The following is a 22,858-nucleotide window of genomic DNA, read 5'->3' as shown; positions in this document are numbered from 1 at the left end:
CTCTGTGTTGTGCTCATCTGCTGATTGGGTATAGTTATGTGAATTCTCACATTATTTAACCTGTGACACCATCCCATACTCTGGTGCCATAGAGATGAGGGTGACATTCTGGCCCTGAGATGTTTAGAGACTAGTAGGAGAAACAGAAAAAGACATGAACAGTTTGTAGGGAAACAGAATGAATACTAGAGGCATGTGCAAACAAGTTTCTAATCTAGACTTCTCAGGCTACTCAGTTAATTTCATTTTTTTTGATCATTGTATCAATTTATATTGCTTATATTTTATCTTATTACTCTATTAACATATAGTTCCTTTTCATTGCACATTAAACATTTTTCATGGATTTATTTATTTGAAATAATGAGAGTCCTATATTTATAGGCTCTTCTGTGAGTTCAAAGCACTTTCATGCACATCAAATTACTTATCATCACAGCACAGTAACACAAAGGGATTAAAAATCATATCTTTATTTGAAATCAGAAGCCACTGATCAAGAATGGGAAGAAAGCAGAGGTTTTCTCGTTTGTGATGGTTATTTTAACAGTTATCACACATGCTTAAAAAAACTTGCTTCCGTCTAGCTTTGCTAGTTCCTCACCATCTTTTCAAATCAAATGACTAAAAGAAGAGATTAGCTTGCCTTTTAACATTTCAGAATCTTCATTGATCTCTGGATAGACATTAGTACAGTTTCCTCAGTGTTTGTTGTTCTTTGTGTCCTTTCTTACCGTGGACAGTTCCGATAACCGTGAGCACCGTCGTCTTCATAATGGCTTTTACCATGGGCTGGACAAGCTCCGATTGGATGTCGTGTGTCCCGATAAAATGTGCACTCTCGAAGTCATTCAAACGATAGCTCCTTTGCCATTTTGCTCTACACCGGTTTAAAAAATAAATAATTCTTCCGTTTCTGTTCTCGAAGAGCTTCATCATACATTGCTTCAAAATCACACTATTTTTCTAATGCTAGATGCTTAATTAACATCTGGAGAGTATATATATTTTATTGAGACTCAATCATGTTCCCCCTAATCAGATTCAGGCTTTTTTTTTTTTTTTCTCCTTTCCTATGTTCTAGCTATTAACTTACTACCCTGTGAGTTTTTGACTTAATAAATGAGAAAAACAGTTTGTCCTTAAATTTAAATCTCAAACTCCCCTACCTTATGTAGACTCATTTCTATATTAATTTGAGATGAACATCTCCACAGACTGGTCTAATGAAATAAGTATATTATTATTATTCTTTTTGGCTTTTTCCATGAGGAGAAAGCAATTTTCTGGGTTTTCTCAGTGATGTGTCTTATTCTGCTACACAATATCCCCTCTACCTAATATGTAATCTTTCAGGTTTTTGTTATTGAGATTTTTATAGAATGTACTTTTATGGTGCTCTGAGAGCTTTGACTCACAATTGTTGATCTACTTTTATTACTATTAAACTCTCAGAGTACATCAGCTACAATTGTGCTTGTCATTCTCCATTCATTGATGGCTGGTAAAAGGTCAGGTTCAACATTAAAAATTCTGCAAATGGAATAGGAAAAACTCGGCACTGTCTGACAGATTTTGAGTCATAGGGCTGTTTGTGGTCCTTCTCGCTGTCTCACCTCATCCGTACTCCTTCTCCCCTTTCCCACTGTGTTCCAGCCACACTGGAGCTCTTGCTTCTTGTCTCCACGTGGCAGGTTCAGTCCTGCCTGAGCGCCATTGTTCTGGGTGTTCCTTCTGCCTGGAACTCACTGATCTTTTCAAGGTCCACTCCTCCCTGTTAATCACACCTCGGCTAGAGTGTTATGTCCTTAATAACATTCGTCTTGCAAATCACCCAGAAAGGGATGGCCACACACTTTGAGAAATGTGCCAAGGGAAGGAACAGTGAATTAAAGAGAAGAAAAATCAGAAGTTTTAGTATGGCGTTAAAAGATTTTCAAAAGGATGAGACATCAGACCGTGCAGACACCAGCAACAATGATCAAAGGCACACGGCTGGTGGGAGAGCAGCCTGGTGCATGTTCTGAAAGGCAGTCTGGCATTTGTAAGTCGGATTGCTGTTCTCATAGACTCAGACACCGACGTTCTGCTCTTTTTCACATATTTAAAAAAATTCTCACGTAGCTCAGTGAGGGTTCATGTTTGAGGATGTTCCTTTCAATATTATTTAAACCACTGGAATGTTGGGAGCAAACTTGGAGTCCATTAATGGATTAGAGGATAAGTAAATATAGTAAAAATGAGGTTGATGCACATCAGGAAGTAGGCACGGAGGTTATAAGCCACAAGTGAAAGGCATAATACAGAGAGACCTTAGAATAGTGCCTGCTTAAAAAAAAAAAAATCTATGGGCGCCTGGGTGGCTCAGTGGGTTAGGCTGTTGCCTTCAGCTCAGGTCATGATCTCAGGGTCCTGGGATCGAGTCCCGCATCGGGCTCTCTGCTCAGCAAGGAGCCTGCTTCCCTCTCTTTCTCTCTCTCTCTCTCTCTGCTTGCCTCTCCATCTACTTGTGATCTCTCTCTGTCAAATAAATAAATAAAATCTTTAAAAAAAAAATCTAGAATTAGGTTATATAATACAGTATCATTTATGAAAAGCATAAACCAAGTTTCTGAGAATGTTCTGGACTTTGATCTGGGTGATAATTGCACAGATATACGCATATGTAAAAGCCCACCAAGCTGTACACTTAAAATAGTGCACTCTCCATATGAATGTTAAACCGCAACTCAGAGACGTGAACCCTATTCTTGTCTACCTGCTCAAAGTAGTTCTCCCGAGTTGATTTTTATTACATGAACCTTCCCACGTTGTTTACAAAGCCACTATCATCATTTGATACTTTTCCAGGGCCTATTTTTGTTTGTTCCAGACAGCACTCTCTCTCTCTCTCCTAGAACGTGAGCTCCCCGAGAACAGAGAATTCCTCTAACTTGTCTGTTACGACATAACTCACACATGTAAGGGCCCCCAATTGCGTCTGTCTCGTACTGGTATGCAGTGTCCTCTCTACCGAACATCTAATCTCCAGGCTTTTTGAGGTTTTTACAGACTGTGCTTTTGTGCTATTCTGGGGATTTAGTCATTGCTGATTAAGCGTGCAAGGAAGGAAGGAAAAGGAAGGAAAAAGAAGGAAGAAGGGTGGAGGGAGAAGGAAGTATAAGAGGAGCAAGCAAGGGCTAAGGGCGTTCTCCCCTTGCCTTGTCACCTCCTTTTTACAACATCAGTAACCCTCAATTGCCTTGCCATGGCCTCTGTTTGTTGGAGTCATGCCTCTTGATGTCCCCTGCCCTCAATTAAATACTCAACATTTCCAGCCCCTGGTTTAGATTCTCTGTCTTTCCCCACCTTCCCTCTTATTCCTTCTTCCTCTCTTTTCCCATTCCGTCTCGTACCTTCTTTGCCATTCCAGGGCCTGTCTCTACTTTTTTTTTTTTTTTAAGATTTTATTTATTCATTTGACAGAGTAGGCAGAGAGGCAGGCAGAGAGAGGGAGGAAGCAGGCTCCCCACTGAGCAGAGAGCCCAATGTGGGGCTCAATCCCAGGACCCTGAGATCATGACCTGAGCCGAAGGCAGAGGCTTAACCCACTGAGCCACCCAGGCACCCCCCTGTCTCTACTTCTTACATGAGGAAAGTCACATGACAGTGCTCATCGAAATTAAAAGGCAGTGTGTTGAGAATCTAAGTACAATAATAGTAAAACAAGCATAGTAAATATGATAAAAGAGCTGGGGCACCTGGGTGCCTCAGTGGGTTAAGCCTCTGACTGTGGGTTTCAGCTCAGGGCATGAATGATCTCATGATCCTGAGATCCCGCCGGGCTCTGTGCTCAGTGGGGAGTCTGCTTCAGTTTCACTCTCCCTCTTCCTGTCCCTCCCCCTGCTCTCTCTCTCTCTCTTTCAAACAAATATATAAATAAATCTTTAAAATAAATAAATATAATAATAGCTGACATTTATTGAGCGCTCAGCCTATGCCACTGACATATATTTCGCTATTTAATTTTCCCAAATCCGTAAAAGTCAGATTATTTTCCCCATGTAGCCGAAGAGAACACTGAAGCTCACGGAACCACATGGTTGATGGGCAGTAAAGTCAGATCAGTTTATGCTTTTCAGCCCTCCGGTCTCCTTACCCAGGAAACACATATTTACAGAACGTCCAGTGTCTTGGCAAGTCATCCTCTCTGTCATCCGAGACAGCACCGTGTAAGGAGGAAGCATGTGGTGAGGCAAAGCATAGATTATCCAGGTGGGGCCTGTTTCTGTGAAGCAGGGCTGCTCACTTCAGCGTAAATCCCCGGATGATCATAATGTTTTATCGGGCTGCCAAACTCAACGTTATTAAAACACCTCCATTCATATTAGAGGCGGTTATGTGTTTAATTCCTCCAGTAAGACACATCCACAGTAATTCATGACCAAGAATGGGTTCTTATTATACTTCGATAAATAGAGCACTGGCAGGGAAGCTAATAAAGGCAAAAGAAAATACCTTCAGAGTGCCTAGTGCTTTTATAATTCCACCTTTTCCCCCTAAATTTATCTTTGTATCATCACTTACAGTTACCCATTTGTATGAACACTGCTAAATCTGACTTTGATGGTGACTCCATTACCATCTTTATATTAGTTTGCTTTGTGCTGGGCAAGGCACCTGCTAAGCCTTCCAGATGTGGGACATGTGGGTGGGAGGGCACTGGTGACTGGGCAAGGTCCATACTGTTGACTGGGCAAGGTCTGGGGCTGACCCGGCTTGCCTGGCGGGCTGTGGCTGGCATGCTGTTCCTGTGGCCCCCGTGCAGGTCCCCATGGAGCTCTCCTTCCCCGCAGCCATTCTTGCTTTGCTTACAACACCTGACTTTGGGACCGTGTTGGGAGATTCCACAGGCATTGAGTCTGCTTTAGATTTTGTATATTCCTTCTGCAGCTCAAAGCTTTCTAGGGCCTCATGGAAGGGAAGAACATTGACACGGAGAACTGTGGAATCAGAACCGATTATGCTGCCACGAAATAGCCTCTCCTTCAAAAAGAGCAGACTCTCAGCAGCCAGATAAAGTCTAAAACGGCAGGCCGTTAGGGCTGTTTCACATTTTCCTTCTATTTAGTCATACCCTTTAACAAAAGCCATTGTTTGGGGCCTGGGTCCCACCCAGGTCAAATACTGCAGGATTTGGAATCCGGCTCTATTAGAGCTCTGACTCAACTATTGGGTAATGCCCCTTCATGAGCTCGCTTGGCTAACAAATGACATTTTTGTTCTTAAGAGTTCACAGAATCCTTTTTTGAAGTCTGTTGCCTACAATTCCCTGTATTGTTTAACTGCAGTGAGGGGTAAGGTTGATAGGTGACTAGGGAATGATTTTGAAAGAAGAAAGGGGAAAAAAAGGCAAAGGTGTGGTGTTGATTCCTTCAAGTTATTATCATGCTGGTTCCCGAGAATCTTAATTACATCTTTCAAGGCTCATTATTTATTGCAGAGAGAATAATAAGGCTTTCTTCCAAGTCGTTAGGCTTGGGATCTAAATTTTAGGCCTTCAATTTCTCTCTTTTATTTTGGCACATGGAATAGGCTTGGATTAAAGAGAGAGGAAAGATTGATGGCAAGTCTAAGTTAGTGGGTACACAACGACTTACATTTCACGAGCTGGGGCTTGGGAATCCTCTGGGTTCCAACCTTGCTTCCCTGGCTTACCCTCTGTGAGATCTCATGTTACCGTCATGGGCCTCGATATTCTCCTCTGTAGAATGGGAATAATAACTCCTACCTCACGGGGTGGTATGAACATTAAAGGAGCTATGGGTATGAAGTGACAAAAATGCCTGGCACAAAGTCGTTTCTCATTAAGTAATAACTGTTATTGTTATTTCAGTGGCTGTTTTAGCTGTTATATTCTAGAATACTACTCAATATGTGTCACACTTTTTTTTAAGATTTTTTTTTTAAAGATTTTATTTATTGATTTGCCAGAGACAGAGCACAAACAGAGGAAATGACAGGCAGAGGGAGAGAAAGAAGCAGGTTCCCATTGAGCAGAGAGCCCGATGTGGGACTCGATCCCAGGACCCTGGGACCATGACCTGAGCTGAAAGCAGAGGCTTAACCCTCTGAGCCACCCAGGTGCCCCTTTTTAAGATTTTATTTATTTATTTGACAGAGATAAAGAGATCCCAAGTAGGCAGAGCAGCAGGCAGAGGGAAGAGGGGAAGCAGGCTCCCTGCTGAGCAAAGAGCCCAATGCGGGGCTTGATCCCAGGACCCTGAGATCATAACCTGAGCTGAAGGCAGAAGCTTAAGCCACTGAGCCACCCAGGCGCCCCTGTGTCACATTTTTCGAAGCATAGCCTAAAGCATGAAAAATTGGCTGTGACCATTCTGTGAGTCATTTTTAGGTACCACGTTTGTTGATGGAAAATGTTTTTCAAAGTAGACTTTACAAGTCAGGCATATTCTTCCCATTCTGCTTTCTCTCATGTAAGTAGAAACGCTCATACTTAACTGAGCAGTATGGCACAATAATTTACAAAATTAATCCAAACTCGTTAATTCAGTGACACTAGCAGGGTGATTTTAATTTCATTTAGCCTTCTACAAATATAGAAGCCCGTGTAATTCCACAAAGTTTGCCTATCAATATCTAGGATACAATATTTGAGAGGTAAAGGTCAACAATTTTAGTAATTAAAATTATACTTTTAATACCTTCATTTCTTCTGTCCCTGACTTGTTTGGGGAGTCAGTTGAAGCTGCATGCTGACAATATGAATACAAACTGAAAAATTAATCTGTAATATGGGATAAATGCCAAGAGCATACATACTGATCTCTACTATGGAAAGCAGTGGGAATTAGCGTCAATAATGTTATTAAAACTTGGTAACTAGCGTAAGAGCTGAAGAAGAGAAAATCTGGTGGAGTAGCTGTCCTTTTCTAAATACATTTCAGTGATAGCTGAGTCCTTCAAGAATCTCATTTCCCTGATTCTGTCCAGGACTTCCTGCCATGTGGACAACAAGAGTGCTTTCTTTGTTGAGGTTGTAAAGGCCAATCGAACGAATTTCTCTTGCCTGTGTGCCTGTAGGCAATTTTGTGAAATATCCTGTGAAGACAAATGGATAGAATGTATTTTGTATCCAAAGACTGTTTCAGCTGCCCCTTAGAACAGAACTTATCGGGAAATACTTATTACAATAAATACAATTCTTAGCATTGATTTTATACCTTTTTTTGGTAAGAAAGTTTTTAATTAAAATAAATATATTATTGGATTTCAAAATCTGTTTTCTATGTATCTTTGTATCTTTTCTTTTTTTAAACAGGTATGAAATCCTTTAAGCTATGATTTCTCTTGCACTGACTTTTTCAGTCATGTTTAAAATACTTGAAATTCTGGGGCACCTGGGTGGCTCAGTGGGTTGAGCCACTGCCTTTGGCTCAGGTCATGATCTCAGGGTCCTGGGATTGAGTCCTGCATCAGGCTCTCTGCTCGGCGGGGAGTCTGCTTCCCCCTCTCTCTCTGTCTGCCTCTCTGCCTACTTGTGATCTCTGTCAAATAAATAAATAAAATATTAAAAAAAATAAAATACTTGAAATTCTAAAGTCAGTGATGTGATAGCCACTCAGTCGAAGTGTATTCTTCCTGTAAGAATTATGTAATTAATATTGTTCAAAAGATGTTCGTCTACCCAATAAGCTTCTCATATATCGGGCTCTCAATAAATATTTACAGTGTAGACTGTTACTTAAATTCATGTTCCTTTTAAATTTGTCAGTATTAGCTTATTTGGTTTTACTATCTCTTACCTACCTTTTGAGATATACTGTGGTAATTTTAAGTCAGTGAATTAGTTTTTATCAGAAATCGTCATGGCATAGAGATAGGCGAATCTCGGGCTGCTCAGAGAGCCTGAAGGGAGGCCATGCTGACACTGCCCCTGGTCATCAGAGGTGCAAGGAGCTCATCATCCACCTTTGAACTTTCTCCCTTTCACCCGAGAATGAGAAGTCATTAAGAAAAGGAGAGAACATTTTTTTAAAAGATTTTATTTATTATTTATTTGACAGAGAAAGAGAGATCAACAAGTAGGCAGAGAGGTGGGCAGAGGGGGAGGGGGAAGAAGGCTCCCCACTCAGCAGATGTGGGGCTCAATCTTAGGACCCTGAGATCATGACCCACACCAAAGGCAGAGGCTTAACCCACTGAGCCACCCAGGCGACCCTGGGAGAGAACATTTTTAATTACCGAGATTCCATTTTCTATGTATGGCATTAAAACGTTGTTCTTTTCCTACCTGCACCATTATGTTTTCATTAGGGTTCAAGAATGAAGTAGAATGGGGACCTTTTCTCATATTCATTTAATATCTGCATATCACCCAAAACAATGGCATGGAGATGAGCGTTTAATTAACAGCTCTTCTGATTTTAAAGGCAGAACAAGCTCTCAATATCCTCATAGGGATGTGATGAGATATTTCCATTACTTAAGATTAGGGACAGTGAACTGACATTTAGAAATGATTGTTCCCATTTGGAAATATTTCCAGAAGCAAGTTAGAAATAGAACTCCAAATCATTGATTGCTTCCAGTGCCATGTAGAGCAACTTACTGACTCCTGAGCTCACTAAGCACCACCTGTACTGAGAACCCGGCTTTTACTGCAAACTTAATTCATCTAATGAATTTATCAGGAAAGATGCAGGGTTTTGTCATGCTTGCATTTTGAATATTTTCAGATTCCAAGTTTGGTCCTGTTAGCTTTCTATTCAAATGAGACCAGATAACTTTTTCAGAATGCTTACACTGGCTTACATTTTCTCTTGAGAACAAAATTTTAATCCTAATTATTCTGTTTAATTATTTTATTCTTCTGTCTTATTCTGCCAGTTGTTTTGATGAACGTTTATTCTTTTTTTTTTTTAGATTTTGTTTTATTTATTTGACAGAGAGATCACAAGTAGGGAGAGAGGCAGGCAGAGAGAGAGGAGGAAGCAGGCTCCCTGCCGAGCAGAGAGCCCGACACGGGGCTCGATCCCAGGACTCTGAGATCACGACCCGAGCCGAAGGCAGCGGCTTAACCCACTGAGCCACCCAGGCGCCCCTGAACGTTTATTCTTGCTGTGTTCCCTTCTCTCTCTTTTTTTTTTTTTTTTTAAAGACTATTTATTTTACAGAGAGAGATCACAAGTAGGCAGAGAGGCAGGCAGGGGACAGGGGAGCAGGCTCCCCGCTGAGCAGAGAGCCCCATGTGGGACTCGATCCCAGGACCCTGGGATCACGACCTGAGCTGAAGGCAGAGGCTTTAACCCACTGAGCCACCCAGGTGCCCCTTAACAGTCAAAATCTTAATACCACTCACGTGATTGAAAAGATGCAATGAGAAGACAGTGCCGTGTAGTGGTTTGGGATCCGTTCCACATTGCCTGGGTGTTCAAATCCTTCTAACTTTATTTATTACTTGGGACTTCCCTAATTGTTTTAGTTGCCTCATCAGTGTAGAACAGGTTGATAACAGTGTTCGCCTCATAGATTTTGCAAGGATTAAATAAGCCAGTATGTAAAGGTGTTAGCAGTATCTGGTGCTAAAATCACTGTCAGTATCTAAGTATTTAACTTAGCTATTTTTATTGCTTTTTGTGTTTTGGGGAGGGAAAATACAGGATACCCAAAAGCCCTAATGAATTCAGTAGCACTTTTTAACTGATATACATTCTTGTCAGTCACAGTATAGCCTACACATTTTAAGTAATAGGACCCGTCTATATTCTATAAAACATATAATTTGTCCAGTCTCTCCATCAAGTACAACATGCATGTGGATTCTCTAACCTTACAGCAATTCCACGGTTCCCAGAGAATCCATATTTGGCAACCAAAGTAATCTCATGCAACCCTCTCCTTTTTCAGGAAAGAGAATCTGAGAACAGAGAGTTTAAGATAATTTATCAAAGGCACATGCCTAGAATGGGTCAAAGTAACGTCAAAACCTCAAATCTCATGACTCCAACACGGAAATCCACACTTCCAAAGATGTCCCAAAAATCTTATTTCAGGTTGTTTTTATAATCAGAAAGATAGCTGGGTTGAGCACCGTTGTGTCTTTAAACAGTATTTTATGCTCTCTGAGTTTATGTTATCCCCATTATCTTTGCTGTTTCTCCTTGTTAAGCAACGGAGAAGTGTTCCTTTATTTATCAGAGGCCGAAAGGAAATTTGGAGCTACAACAGGACATTTTCCATGTTCTGTCTACCTGCCCTCATTACAAGTCATCAGGCACAATACAAGGTTGATAATCAAATCCTTATTACAAAGACTGTTCTCATTACCTTTGTATATTTTCTCTGGTGAACAAATGGTACAAAAACAGATTCTCTAACTGGAATTTGAAAATCTTTCTCTAAAGAGAAATGATACAATTGATTATTTTTACCAGAGCCTAAGTGTGATAAGTTATCTATGAGTAACAGAAATAAAAGATAGCTACAAGGTTGCTTGATCCAAAAGATGGTACGCTATATACTCTTTGATGTAAGACATTCAGATTGGAAGATGGGGAATCCCTTCATGTCATGCCAGTGGAGGGTCAACTAATTGAATTAATAAAATAGATCAAAGAAATGAACATGCTCATAAATTTTCCAGAAGGTATGTTGTTGAAATAAAATGTGGTATAAAACTTTCATGAGCGCTTTCAGTAATTCCCAGAGCCTTCTACAACATATGGTCTCAAAAAAAGAGAAAAGAGAGAAAAAGCATCTAGAAGCAGAGGACTAGAGTTCAATGGGGGTAACTAAAACAAATGCACTGCTTTCACCTAGAATATCAACGGCTAAAACATAACAGAAAGATATTTATATCACCTCAAGTAATATTAAGGGAAATGAATCAAAATAAGCAGGGTAAATTGGGAAGACAACTTGTTCAACAGTAATTTAATTAGAAAATAAAAATGTAGTATTGTTTGGGAGAATAAATAGAAGAGGTAATATGGGATTAGGAAGGAATGAAGTTAAGGATACTTCCAGTTTAAAGTGGACCAATGAGGGGTGCCTGGGTGCCTGAGTGCCTCAGTGGGTTAAGCCTCTGCCTTCAACTCAGGTTATGATCTCAGGGTCCTGGGATCAAGCCCCACATCGGGCTCTCTGCTCAGCGGGGAGCCTGCTTCCCCTCCCGCCCCGCCTGCCTATCTGCCTACTTGTGATCTGTGTCTATCAAATAAATAAATAAGCTCTTTAAAAAACAACAAAAAAAGGACAAATGAACATTTATGTCAAACAGATTAACATTCCTTTGTAAGTTTATTCATGATTCTGATCAAGGCAGAATCTAATGTTCATAGACTGTAGGTCTGCATATTTACTTCTTTTTTCTTTTCATCATATTGGCTGAAGAATACTCACATGATTGTTGTTTTTTTTTTCTTTCCACAAGGAAACCTGTATGCTTGAACAGCAGTGCTTTGCAGCAAAAATGTTTGAAAGAGGGAGCAGGTGGTTGCTTTGCATTTCTTTGTATTGTTGTAGGTAAATACATTTGGACCTCCCGTCCCCCCAAAAAAAGAAAAGAAAGAAGAAAAAAAAAGAAAGAGCCGGTGCTCTTACAACTTCTAATATAATTTGTTTCTTGTTTGAAAAAATGTGAAAGGGAAGAAATTAACTGAAGTTGTAAGTCAACATAAACTTGACCGCATTTTAGGGACAACTGTAAACAGAACAACATACTTAGATTATATTAAATGCTTGAGCTGGCTTGAAAGGTCATTGTCCTTTTTTGCCATCTGAAGATTATGGCATGAGCTTTGCATCCTTTCCTATAAGCCACAAATGAGCTCAGTTACCAACTTGAAGTATAATTAGGATGCATTTTTTTAAACTCTATCTGGCTCAATGGACTCTTGTTCTACAATTTTAAAAATCACAGTGAAGCCAATATCCATTCGATATTTTTATACTAGAACAAGATTCAGATTAGAATCCTAGTGGTGCTGTTAAGAATGACTAGAAGGGTCATTGGTCCATTAGCCAGACATAGAAAAGTAAGCACTGCATAGCACTGGAATATGGTGTTATTCATAACTGAATTGCTGCCTTTGACATACTCTCCATCACTTGCTATTCACTTACTCTTACACCTCTGCACTTAATTGACTGATATAATGTACATCTATTAGTTAAATATAATGTTTGTAAATAGGTAGCTGGGATGTTGAAAAAAAATGAGGATAAGGAAAACCTGCTAAAGCAGCGATGGTTATGTTTACTACTAGAAATTAATATTAGATCAAAAGTTCTTTGTAAAATATAGAGAATCTCACATGACATAAATTTCCATCATTTTGAGGAGCTCATAATGGCAGGGTATGGACAGAATAAGAACAATATATTCTTTTCTTCTTAACTTTTACCTCTTACTCTTCCTTGTATTCTGGGTGGTATAAATTCTGAAAGAGTCCCTCAATGAGGGGCATTCAGATACTTTTTTTTTTTTTAAGGATTTTATTTATTTATTTAACAGAGAGAGAGAGATCACAAGTAGGCAGAGAGGCAGGCAGAGAGAGGGGGAAGCAGGCTCCCTGCTCAGCAGAGAGCCCGATGTGGGGCTCGATTCCAGGACCCTGAGATCATGACCTGAACAGAAGGCAGAGGCTTAACCCACTGAGCCACCCAGGCACCCCCATTCAGATACTTCTTTAAGCATTGATCTTTCATTGACCAAAAATCATTCTTGCACTGACTGAGATATACTATAAGGAGAAAGCAAGTAATAGAGAGGGATCAAATACAAAGTAACAACAATATTGAAGCCTGATAAATAAGCCAGTTGGGCAACATAGTAAATCTTTCAAAACAAAGATCAGAAAGATGATATCTAAAAAACTCAAACACTAAGCGTTGAGAATTTTAACTAAAACCTGCATTTGGACAATAGGCTTTTATTTCTTTATGTATATGTCTCTCTAGCATCAACAGGGTTTTATTTAGGTAGATTATTAAAATCACAGAAAAAGTATGTCAGTGTTTTCAGGCTTTGAAAGACATTTCTATAGAGTGATGGTGATAGATTTTTTTCATGAACATATCTTCATAGCCAAGTAGACAAGGACTAGACACACTGCAGGCAGAGAAGAAATGTATGTATAAACACGTGTGTTTATAATTTAGCATAAAAAGCAAGGGAACATGACATAATGCAAATGCTATTTTTCAAACTTTTTTCAAAGCCTACAAGCTATTACCTACATTTGACTTGAACCTGTGACTTCTGTGAGATCTCCTGAGCACATCCTTTAGTGCCTAAAGAGGTTGGCATTTATAAAGCCCTCCGGATGTGAAGGATGGGAATTGCTTTTAATGATAGATTTTGGAGGGCATTGTTTTTGTTACCACGTTTATTTGGGATAGTCAGGCATAATTGCATATCCTACCATAATCCAACATTTACATAGTCTTTTTAAAAATTTTTTATAGTAAATTTTATTTATCTGTTATATCTATATATTCTCATAAGATATAAGCAAAATGATGTTATTTATTAAGATATTTGTATGGTCTTTTTAAAAATCAGGTGACTTTGCACAATTTCAAAAGTATAATTTGTAATGAAACTGCTACTATTTAAAATCTATTATTCAGAGGAGTTATAGGCCACAGAGTGTAAAGATCCATTTAAAAATAAGTTTTTAAGTAGTATTAAACTTGGCTCAGTCAGTTAAGTATCTGCCTTCGGCTCAGGTCATGATCCCAGCATCCTGGGATTGAGCCCCACATCGGGCTCCCTGCTCAGCGGAGAGCCTGCTTCTCCCTCTCCCTCTGTGTGCCACTCTTGTGCTCTCTCTCTATGTCTCTGTCAAATTAAAAAAAAAAAAAAGTCATTTAAAAAATAAATAATATTAAACTATTTTGAGGAACAGTTTGATGTGCTACTAGTGGCAAATAGTAGTACTTTGTGTGGGTTTGTTTGTGAGAGAGAGAGAAACATTAATTTCTCCCGCTTCCTGGGGACTAATTTATTGTACCAAGTAAGAAGACCCCTGTGATTTGGTAGGATAACTTCATTTTCTACTAATAAACACATTCTATTTACCAGTGATAGTGGACATTTTATTCTGCTATAAAACAAACAAACAAACAAAAAACCTCCCAAATGGCAAGAAGAGAAATATCTACTCCCCGTGATATTCCTTAAGGAAAGAATACAAGAAAAGTAAACCTAACGAGGAATGGACAGTTAATGTGATGCCGCTCCTTTATCCACTAGGCCTTAATTATTTCAGGTTTTTTTTTTTTTAAAGATTTTATTTATTTATTTGACAGACAGAGATCACACGTAGGCGGAGAGGCAAGCAGAGAGAGAGAGAGAAAGCAGGCTCCCTGCTTAGCAGAGAGCTTGATGCGGGGCTCGATCCCTGGACTCTGAGATCATGACCCCAGCCAAAGGCAGAGGCTTAACCCACTGAACCACCCAGGCACCCCTTATTTCAGTTATTTTTACTGCACATTTTCCCCGTCTATATTTCTTTTGTATCATTTGCAACCCAATGAAGCCCCTGTCTGGAATTAGCTTCCGATAGTTGGTGTAGAAATTGTAGCCCCAAAGCACTACCCTTGGATTCATTAAAGGGTGGGCTTCCTGTAGTTAGCTTGTACTAGAAAATTTCCATTTTGCAAGGACAGTATAAATTTTGCATATCATTTTAATAGCAAGGCAGGTCAATCAAATTATAATTGGCTCCAATTAGCACTCCCATGAGCTATAGGATTCTTTAACTTCTCCTGGACTGCACTTAAAACAAAATGTTATTTACTGTCACTGAAGTCATAAAAAATGTCCATTATTCAGTATAAGTGGTGAGGAAAGTGCAAACCTGGCAAGAGGGATTTGGCGTACATTTAAGATCTGTGCACCGGCATATACGTTGCATCAAGCATGGCATTGTGCGAAATGTGCTATTATAAAGCACTTTCTTTTAGCTGCACAAGCAGGTCTTGGCAATGAAACTTGTAGTCATCCGCAGCATTTGGGTTTTGAGCTAATCTTAAAATTGCTTTCTAACATTTTCAGAGTCTCGAACTCCTTTGAAAGCCATATTTTTATAATAAAAACGAGGAAGCAGAAAACAAATGCATTATATTCCCCAAGTCTCTCTTACCTTAAGATCTGACTCTTATCATTTTGGGGGTTTCTACCTGAGTTTCATCACTGTAGCAGGAGGTCCACCTACAACCAAGGGGTTCGTAGTAACTGCACGTTGGGTCTGTGACAAGACAGGGTTCCTGTCTTCATGAAACATCACAGTAACTAGCCCATCCTGATTAGGTCTCTTTTTCTCTTCGGAAAATTTAAACTGCTTTCTTTAAGAATATCATGCTTTCTTAATACTGTGGACAGAGGAAGTAAGTCAGTAAATGTCTTGAATATTTTTGCTCCTTCCCCTTCTCAGTTACCCTAAGTCGTTGCTGAACAGCAGAGTTTGAGTGTCATCGAAGTTGGCCCCCACGTGGACATCCTCATCTTGAGATCTCCTTGGAACAAGGAGACAAGGGTGGGGTCAGTTCACTGAAACAAGGTGAATTAAGGACGGGAGATGGTTGTTTTTTTGGGGGAAAATTAAAAAGTTCTTTGTGAGAAAAGGGGATGTATGTATCCAAGCAAAAATAAAGAATGGTGAGGGTGGTCACATTTCTGCATCAACAAATAAGGAGGAAAGAACTTCACTTTGGCACCTACTTCCGTTTTAGCAGCCATGGTACCAGGAAAAAGATGAAGGTGTTTGTTAGAAGAGCTTTACTGGCATTAAAAATGAAGACAAGGGTGCCTGGGTGGCCCAGTCACTTGAGCTTCCAACTCTTGGTTTCGGCTCAGGGCATGATCTCTCAGGGTCCTGAGATCAAGTCCTCCGTTGGGCTCCTTGCTCAGTGGGAAGTTTGTTTGAGAGTCTCTCTCTCCCTCTGCCCCTCCCCATGCTCATGGTCTCCTCTTTCTCTCTCTCTCTCTTTCTAAAATAAATAAGTAAATAAATAAATCTTTCTTTAAAAATAAGGACAGAGCCTTGTGGAGGGTATGTTGTTTGTGTATGGGTGTGTGTGTGAGAGAGTGAGAGAGAGAAACATTAATGTCTCCAGCTTCCTGAGGACTAATTTATTGTACCCACCTGCAAGATGCAGGTACTCTACTGGAATTATTCCTGTTTCTGAAAGAAAATGATAGTACCAAAAATGGTGGTCACAGAGCGTATTAGGAAACTGCATTCTCTCTTGGAAGCATCTGTTATGCAATGGAAATGGCTCCTATGTGTTCCAGAATGGTGGCAGGACTAGAGCAAGAGAGGGGAATACAGAAGATTTAGGGGACTAGCCTAAGCTCTGTGAAGCTTAACATGGTAATTAGGACACTATGACAGCCTTGTGAGGAAGAGAGCTGTTGAAGTAAAGTAAGGCCAATAAAGAACGCCAAACTCATAACTTGGTCCAGGGCTAACACTAACCTAGAACAGGAGTCATCGAACTTTCTTCTTACAAGTTTAGTCAGATAAAATATTTTAGCCTTTATGGGCCATATAGTCTCTGTTGCGGCTCCTGGGCTCTGCTTTTGCAGCATAAAAGCAGCGATGGACAATAACAAAGGGAGAGGTGTGACTATGTTCCAAAATATTTAGTTTACAAAGCGGGCCACTTTGTAACTTGACCCCCTGGCTATACTTTGCCAGCTCCTGACCTAGAATCAGCGGGGAAGTATGAAAGGATGAAGGAATGTCATTTTTAAGATAGGATTTTTTTTCCCCCTCCCCTCAAAAGTCACACTTGTGAATACTCTGAGTAAAAATAGATTAGGCAGACATTTATAGGCTAAACAAGGAAACCTGCAACATAATGTAATGTAGCCCTCAACGCAACATCTTACAAAACAGCTTTTGAAAGACAGCATGCTGAAATGTTGGAAAGGTTCATAGATGCTTTCTGCTTTGAGGGTACAGACTTTTCAGTCCTAGCCATTGATCTTTGGTTCTTTGAACCTTAAATTATCTTCAGTTTTCTACATGTCTCTAGAGTTTGGAATATAAACTGTCGCAGACCCTCCAAGCCCCCTCGCCAAATGTCCTTCCCAGTTGTCTAAATCATCGGTACAAATCATGAATGCCATCCAGCAAGTTCCCACAATCTTAGACTATGCCTGCTTTTAAGATAGGTCAAACTGCCCAGGCGGCACTGGAGAAAATGGCCAAAGTTACTTCTACAGTTTTGTTCAACCAGTTTTGTTTGACAGCTTCTTCTGGAAAATGCCTTTATAAAGGATTAAATCTCCCTCAAAGTAGGATTTTATAATGAAACTAGGAATAAACTCGTAAATGTCAGTAGTCTGTATATTAATGTATCTCCAGGTAAATACTTGAGTGACATATTTCCTGTGAAATTGACTGGCCTCATACTTAAGTGACCTGGGAAAGAATATGGCTGGAGGAGCGATGTCATTCATCACATACTACTTTTTTAGAAAGCAGTTTCAGCACTTCATTATCTTAATTTATGACTCTGATTGCTAAAGCCTCTTTGTTCGCTAATAAAAAATATTTCACATACCTAATATTAACGTAGAGTTGTTAATAGAAAGCCCAGTGGCCAAGTAGTTTTGGCATAATGTGTTTGTGATTTACACCACAGGTTATGAAAGGTTTTGTAAAGTCTAGCTCATTTGAGTATATAAAATTATCATTTTTATTATAGCTTTGTATTTATCATCATACATAAAATGATGTTGAAAAATCTCCAAAGAATGCTGATTTGATATATATTTTACTTTGCAGTATACAATTAATGTTTATTGCAAATGCAGATTTTTATGATAAGTAAACTCTGATAGTATTACAGCAGATATTTTTTTACTTTATTCAGAATGCAGTAAATCACATAATTCTCTAATGTTTTCAATCAGAGTGATGCCATATATTTTAACACAGTCATACAGGCAGTAAATGAAATAGTGCAGATCTCCTCTCTAAGACATAAAAGTTATGTCTCTTTCCATCTCAATAAGAAAGTCTGTAAAGGGGAGCTTGCTTCTCCCTCTGCCTCTGCCTACCACTCTGCCTGTGCTCATGCTCGCTCTCTCTCTCTCTCTCTCTCTAATAAATAAATAAAAAATCTTTAAAAAAAAAGAAAGTCTGTAAAGAAGGGGTAGGTAGGTGCTACAAATTTCTGTTTTAACTGTCATGACTGTATATACCATATTAAATACAGATTTGATTTCTTTTCATAAGTTGTTAAGGGTCTGAATCTTTGTGTGTTTTCTGTTTTGTTTTGTTTTTTAGTGGGGGGTGGGGAAAGGGAGAGAGAATCTCAAGAAGACTCCATGGGCGAGTGGAGCCCGAGGTGGGGCTCGATCTCACGACCCTGAGATCATGCCCTGAGCTGAAACCAAGAGTCAGAAGCTTAACAAACACAGCTACTGATGCATCTCAAAGATCTGAATCTTTGTATAAAACAGTAGAACACTAATTCATTTGCTTTGGGGTTGCTGTGATTTGCCATCTCTTTTGGAATACCCCACCCTCTGACACTGTATTGATCTTAGAGTCATTTTGTATGAAATATGATTCTTAAGCCTTCTAAGTGTAGGCTTTCTCCATTTTTTTGTTTCTGGTCATTTGTTTTTCTCTGAAAATTTTATCTCTATCACTTAGCACTGCACTTGGACTTAATAACAGCTCCTGATTGTTACACGTTATCATTGTTTCTGTTGGTTTCCCCTTGCTGATATGACAAATTACCACAAGCTTAGTGGCTTAAAACACCATGGATTTATTATTTTACAATTCTGTGTGCCGGAAGTCCAATACAGGTGTCCCTGACCTAAAATCAAGGTGCCAGATGTTGACAGGGCTGCTGAAGGCTCTGAAGGCTCTGGGGGAGAATCCATATCCTCCTTTTCCCCGCTTCTAGAAGCCCCCTGTTTTCCTTGACTTGTGCCCCTTCTTCCATCTTCAGACCAAAAGCATAGCAACTTCAAAGACACCCCTGCTTCTCCGAGCCCCCTGCTTCCCTCTTATAAGGACTCTAATGACGACATTCCCCCCAGCCCTGATAATCCAAGATAATCTTCCCATCTCCATATCCTTAATTTAATCACATCTGTGAACCCTCTCTTGCCGTATCAGGTAACATGTTCAAGATTTCAGGGATCAGGGTGTTGGCATATTTTGGGGGTCATGATTCTCCCTGCCATACCATTATTAGGCCCAGCCTCTCTTCTCGGCTTGTATTTAAAAGTCTCACCTGTCCATTGGGCATTTCCTTTTAGGTCACCTACCTGAGTCTCAGAATTAATTTACAATACGACCTCTTCCTTCCCTAAGGTGGCTTTTCCTCTCTCTTTCCTGTTTTTCCTGTTTGTCCCAGCTTAAAACCTTAGAGTTCGATTTTTGTGCTGTCCATCAAAGATCTTTTTTTTTCCCTCCTATATTTGTGGAGTTATACTATTTGAGAGAAATAGTGGCGGAAGACTATTATGGTATTCTGGTTACTCTGTATTTCAATGTTAGGCCATCTAATTGCACTTTTAGTTCAAAAGTATACCCACCATGCAATTAGGATATAAAGAGAGAGCGTTGTTGAAAACGCTTTAAAACATCTTTCTACACCATATAATACACAGGGAATATACAGTCCTCCTGGTTGTGTGATGATCACATTAGCAATATGCTTTGGGGGTTGGTTGACAAGTATAAGCCCTTTGTAATTCAAGGGATGCCTGTATGCCGTTCCACGATAGACCTCCAAATCTGCTTGATTATATAGATTCTCAAAGAAGAATGTAGGAATACTAATTCCTACAAAACAGTAGCTTTTCTCCACTGGATTATCAATTTATGAGTGATGGTTTTAGGACTTCTGCTAGGTAATATAGCCCGGGGGGATGAAGGTCTTCTTGTTTCTTCTTTGGTGGGGGTCTCTTGATGGGCTTGCAGTGTTTTCCTCTGGGCTTGTCTGGAGGGTAGGTACTAAGAATCAATTAGGAATGAGTTTGTAAATTTGAAGAGCCTGAGGGTGAGGTAAGGGGATTACACAGATCCTGAAAAAGAGGTCAGTAAAAGAGGGTCTTTCCTCCAGGTGTAAGGGAAGGGGCCATTTCCAATACAGAGGAGAGTCTGTTACTCAGTTTCAGCCACACTCCGTCAGTTCAAGTCTTCTGAGAAGCAGACCTCAAGATAGGATAAGAGGATCAGACTTGTTTCAAAAAAAAAAAAAATAAAATAACATAAAGAATTCCTGGAGAAAATGCCTATGAAAGATAAACAGGGAGGGAACAGAAAGTGGTAGAGGGAACCTCAGTCTGAGATTCAAGTCTGAAATCTGTGACCAAAGAGAGGAAAGGAAAACTTGGATAGGAAGAATGCCAGATCACCAGGAAGTTCTGAGAATAGGCATTATCTGATAGGAGGATGTCTTCAACCAGAGTTGCGCATGGGGGAAATCCTGCACTAGGGGGAATGGGCCAACATGAACACCCCAGTGGGCTTCATCCATTAACTAGAAGCAGCCCCAGGAAAAGTGCAGCCACAGCACTCCATGGGCTAGCAGTTGGAGGCTCCCAGCTAACTGTGTTTTGGGCAGGAAGTTCTCCTGAATGAGACCTCAATGGGACACTTCCATGTCGACCATAACCCATGCCACAATTCATCCATGTTCACTTCTCCATGCTCATTTTGGGAGCAGCTTTAAAATGATTATAATTTTGACCTTCTTTTCTCCTAACAATCCTTCATTACTAGAGTCATGTAGGCAAAGCCACCATAATATCTGTACGACAATATCATGATTATACAGTATTTAAATTTTAACAATATTAATTCGGGATTAAAAAAACTACAAGTGGAGCCTTATCAAATTTCAGTCAAAATTACATATGTAATATTTGTTCCAAAGTGTTTCATGTACTTACTGATCATGCATTCTCCTTGCTATATAGTATTTTTTACATGTAATTTATTCGATTTTAGGTTTTTCTGAATCTGAGTTCTTTCCACCAGCCATTCTCATTTTAGTATAAACTGGTTTAATAAGGTTGACTTCTTGCTCTTAACACCCAGCTGAGGTCTGTAACATACATGTTGGGAGGCAGTAGAAGTTTAACACTCACTGGACAAAAGGGACATTTTTTTTTTTTTAAGATTTTATTTATTTATTTATTTATTTGACAGAGAGAGAGAGAGAGATCACAAGTAGGCAGAGAGGCAGGCAGGGGGCGGGGGTAGCAGGCTCCCCGCTGAGCAGAGAGCCCGATGCGGGGCTTGATCCCAGGACCCTGAGATCATGACCTGAGCCAAAGGCAGAGGGTTAACCCACTGAGCCACCCGGCGCCCCAAAAGGGGCATTTTTAAATAAAAAATGAAAAGGAGAGGGGAAATTGTATTAGCTTCATGGGTAGAACAATTTGAAAAGCAGAATGAGATGGCTTTGCCTTCTTCAAAGCAGGGTAAGGTGACAGGGGTTAGGGAATGTTGTCATGGGGACCAGATTCTTAGTGCAACAGGAAGAGCCTAAGGAGCTATGATTTCCACTGCTGTCAATTTCAATAAATGCAGAGCTAACTTAGCCTCCCTGACCAGCATTCTCTAACTCTGGTTTATTTAGTACTATTGTAAGAGAAAAGCACCATCAGATTGGCATGAGGACAACTATGGAGCGAACGTTTAAGACGCTTCTTTTTTTTTTTTCATACAGTCCAGTAAACAACTTTAGATTTCACAACCTATCAGGTGACTGACTGAATGTCATGAAACACTCTGCTGATAGGATAGAATGATGTGGAGAGCAGTTCAAGGTTAAAAATCCACGTCTCTCAATGTGCTCACAGTTTGACATTGATTTACTAACCTTTGGAATCATCAGACATTCACATTTGCATTAAAGGCAGAAGGGAGTCAGTGCTGTCTCCTTGCCACTAGGTCCTTACCACGTTCTCTCCCCTGCTTGCTTTACACATGCCCCTCACTTCATCTGGAGTGCTTTTATCCCTGCTTCTCAGAATGTTCTTCTGTTCTTTAAAACCTGTTCTTTGGCCATGAGAGGATGTCACCTCTCCTTCCTCTGAAATCCAGAGTAACTCTCCCCCAGCCCTTTTACATTGTCTCATTGTTCTTTGTATACGGACTTACTGTCCCACTTTACCAAATGCAAAGACCTGTCACCCCTGGAATTATGCCTTCAATGTATTTTGAATTTGTTACTCACTGAATTTATTTTCATTACATACATTTTCTGAAAATTCTATTGAAAAAGCATTACTGTGATGAACCAATAGAATAAGGCTGATGAAATCGTAAAAGACAATAGGGCCATGGAAAGAAGGACTCAAGTGAGCCAACCATGGTAACTGTGCTTAAATAACATCTTGCCTCTGAAAAATGCGGACATCTAGAACAATGCAGGATGGTATTGTTTACCCTCATTGTCACAGAGCAGAAGGACAGTAGTTCCTTTGGAGAAAGTTGGTTTACCTTGACCTTGAAAGTCAAGAAATCTCATATTGGACTTTACATAGGAGATGGTAGCATAATTGTATACCTAATTAACTCAATAAATGTTTATTGAGGACTATTAAGTGCCTTTGGATATTTCATTTTGCTAATTGGGCAAAGGAGGGCAGTCAGGATAAAAGTTGACATCAGTGTTTACCAAGTGGTGGGAGGACAGATAACTAAACAGACCATTACATACAAAGCAGTAAGTGCTTGAATGATGTGAGCTTAGAGTTGTTCTGGATAGGAGAATCTGCCCTGAGGACAAGGATGAAGGAAGACTTCTCCAAAGACTTCTTATAGTTGGAACCATGCTTTGAAAACCATCTGAAAGTTAACTG

The 22,858-nt window shown here is 39.9% G+C and overlaps 1 protein-coding gene across 1 annotated transcript in view; it reads left to right on the top strand.

Moving 5' to 3' along the window:
* LOC111144100 (contactin 3) overlaps window positions 1–22,858 on the top strand; it is a 247,201-nt gene that overhangs the window by 121,748 nt on the left and 102,595 nt on the right. The window lies entirely within an intron of this gene.

This window comes from Enhydra lutris, unplaced genomic scaffold (genome assembly GCF_002288905.1).
Source record: "Enhydra lutris kenyoni isolate GAN:26980312 unplaced genomic scaffold, ASM228890v2 scaffoldscaffold10, whole genome shotgun sequence".
In the NCBI taxonomy this organism is placed as follows: Eukaryota; Metazoa; Chordata; class Mammalia; order Carnivora; family Mustelidae; genus Enhydra; species Enhydra lutris.
The sequence above is the reverse complement of the archived record's forward strand: the minus strand, read 5'-3'. Positions and strand labels throughout refer to the sequence as shown.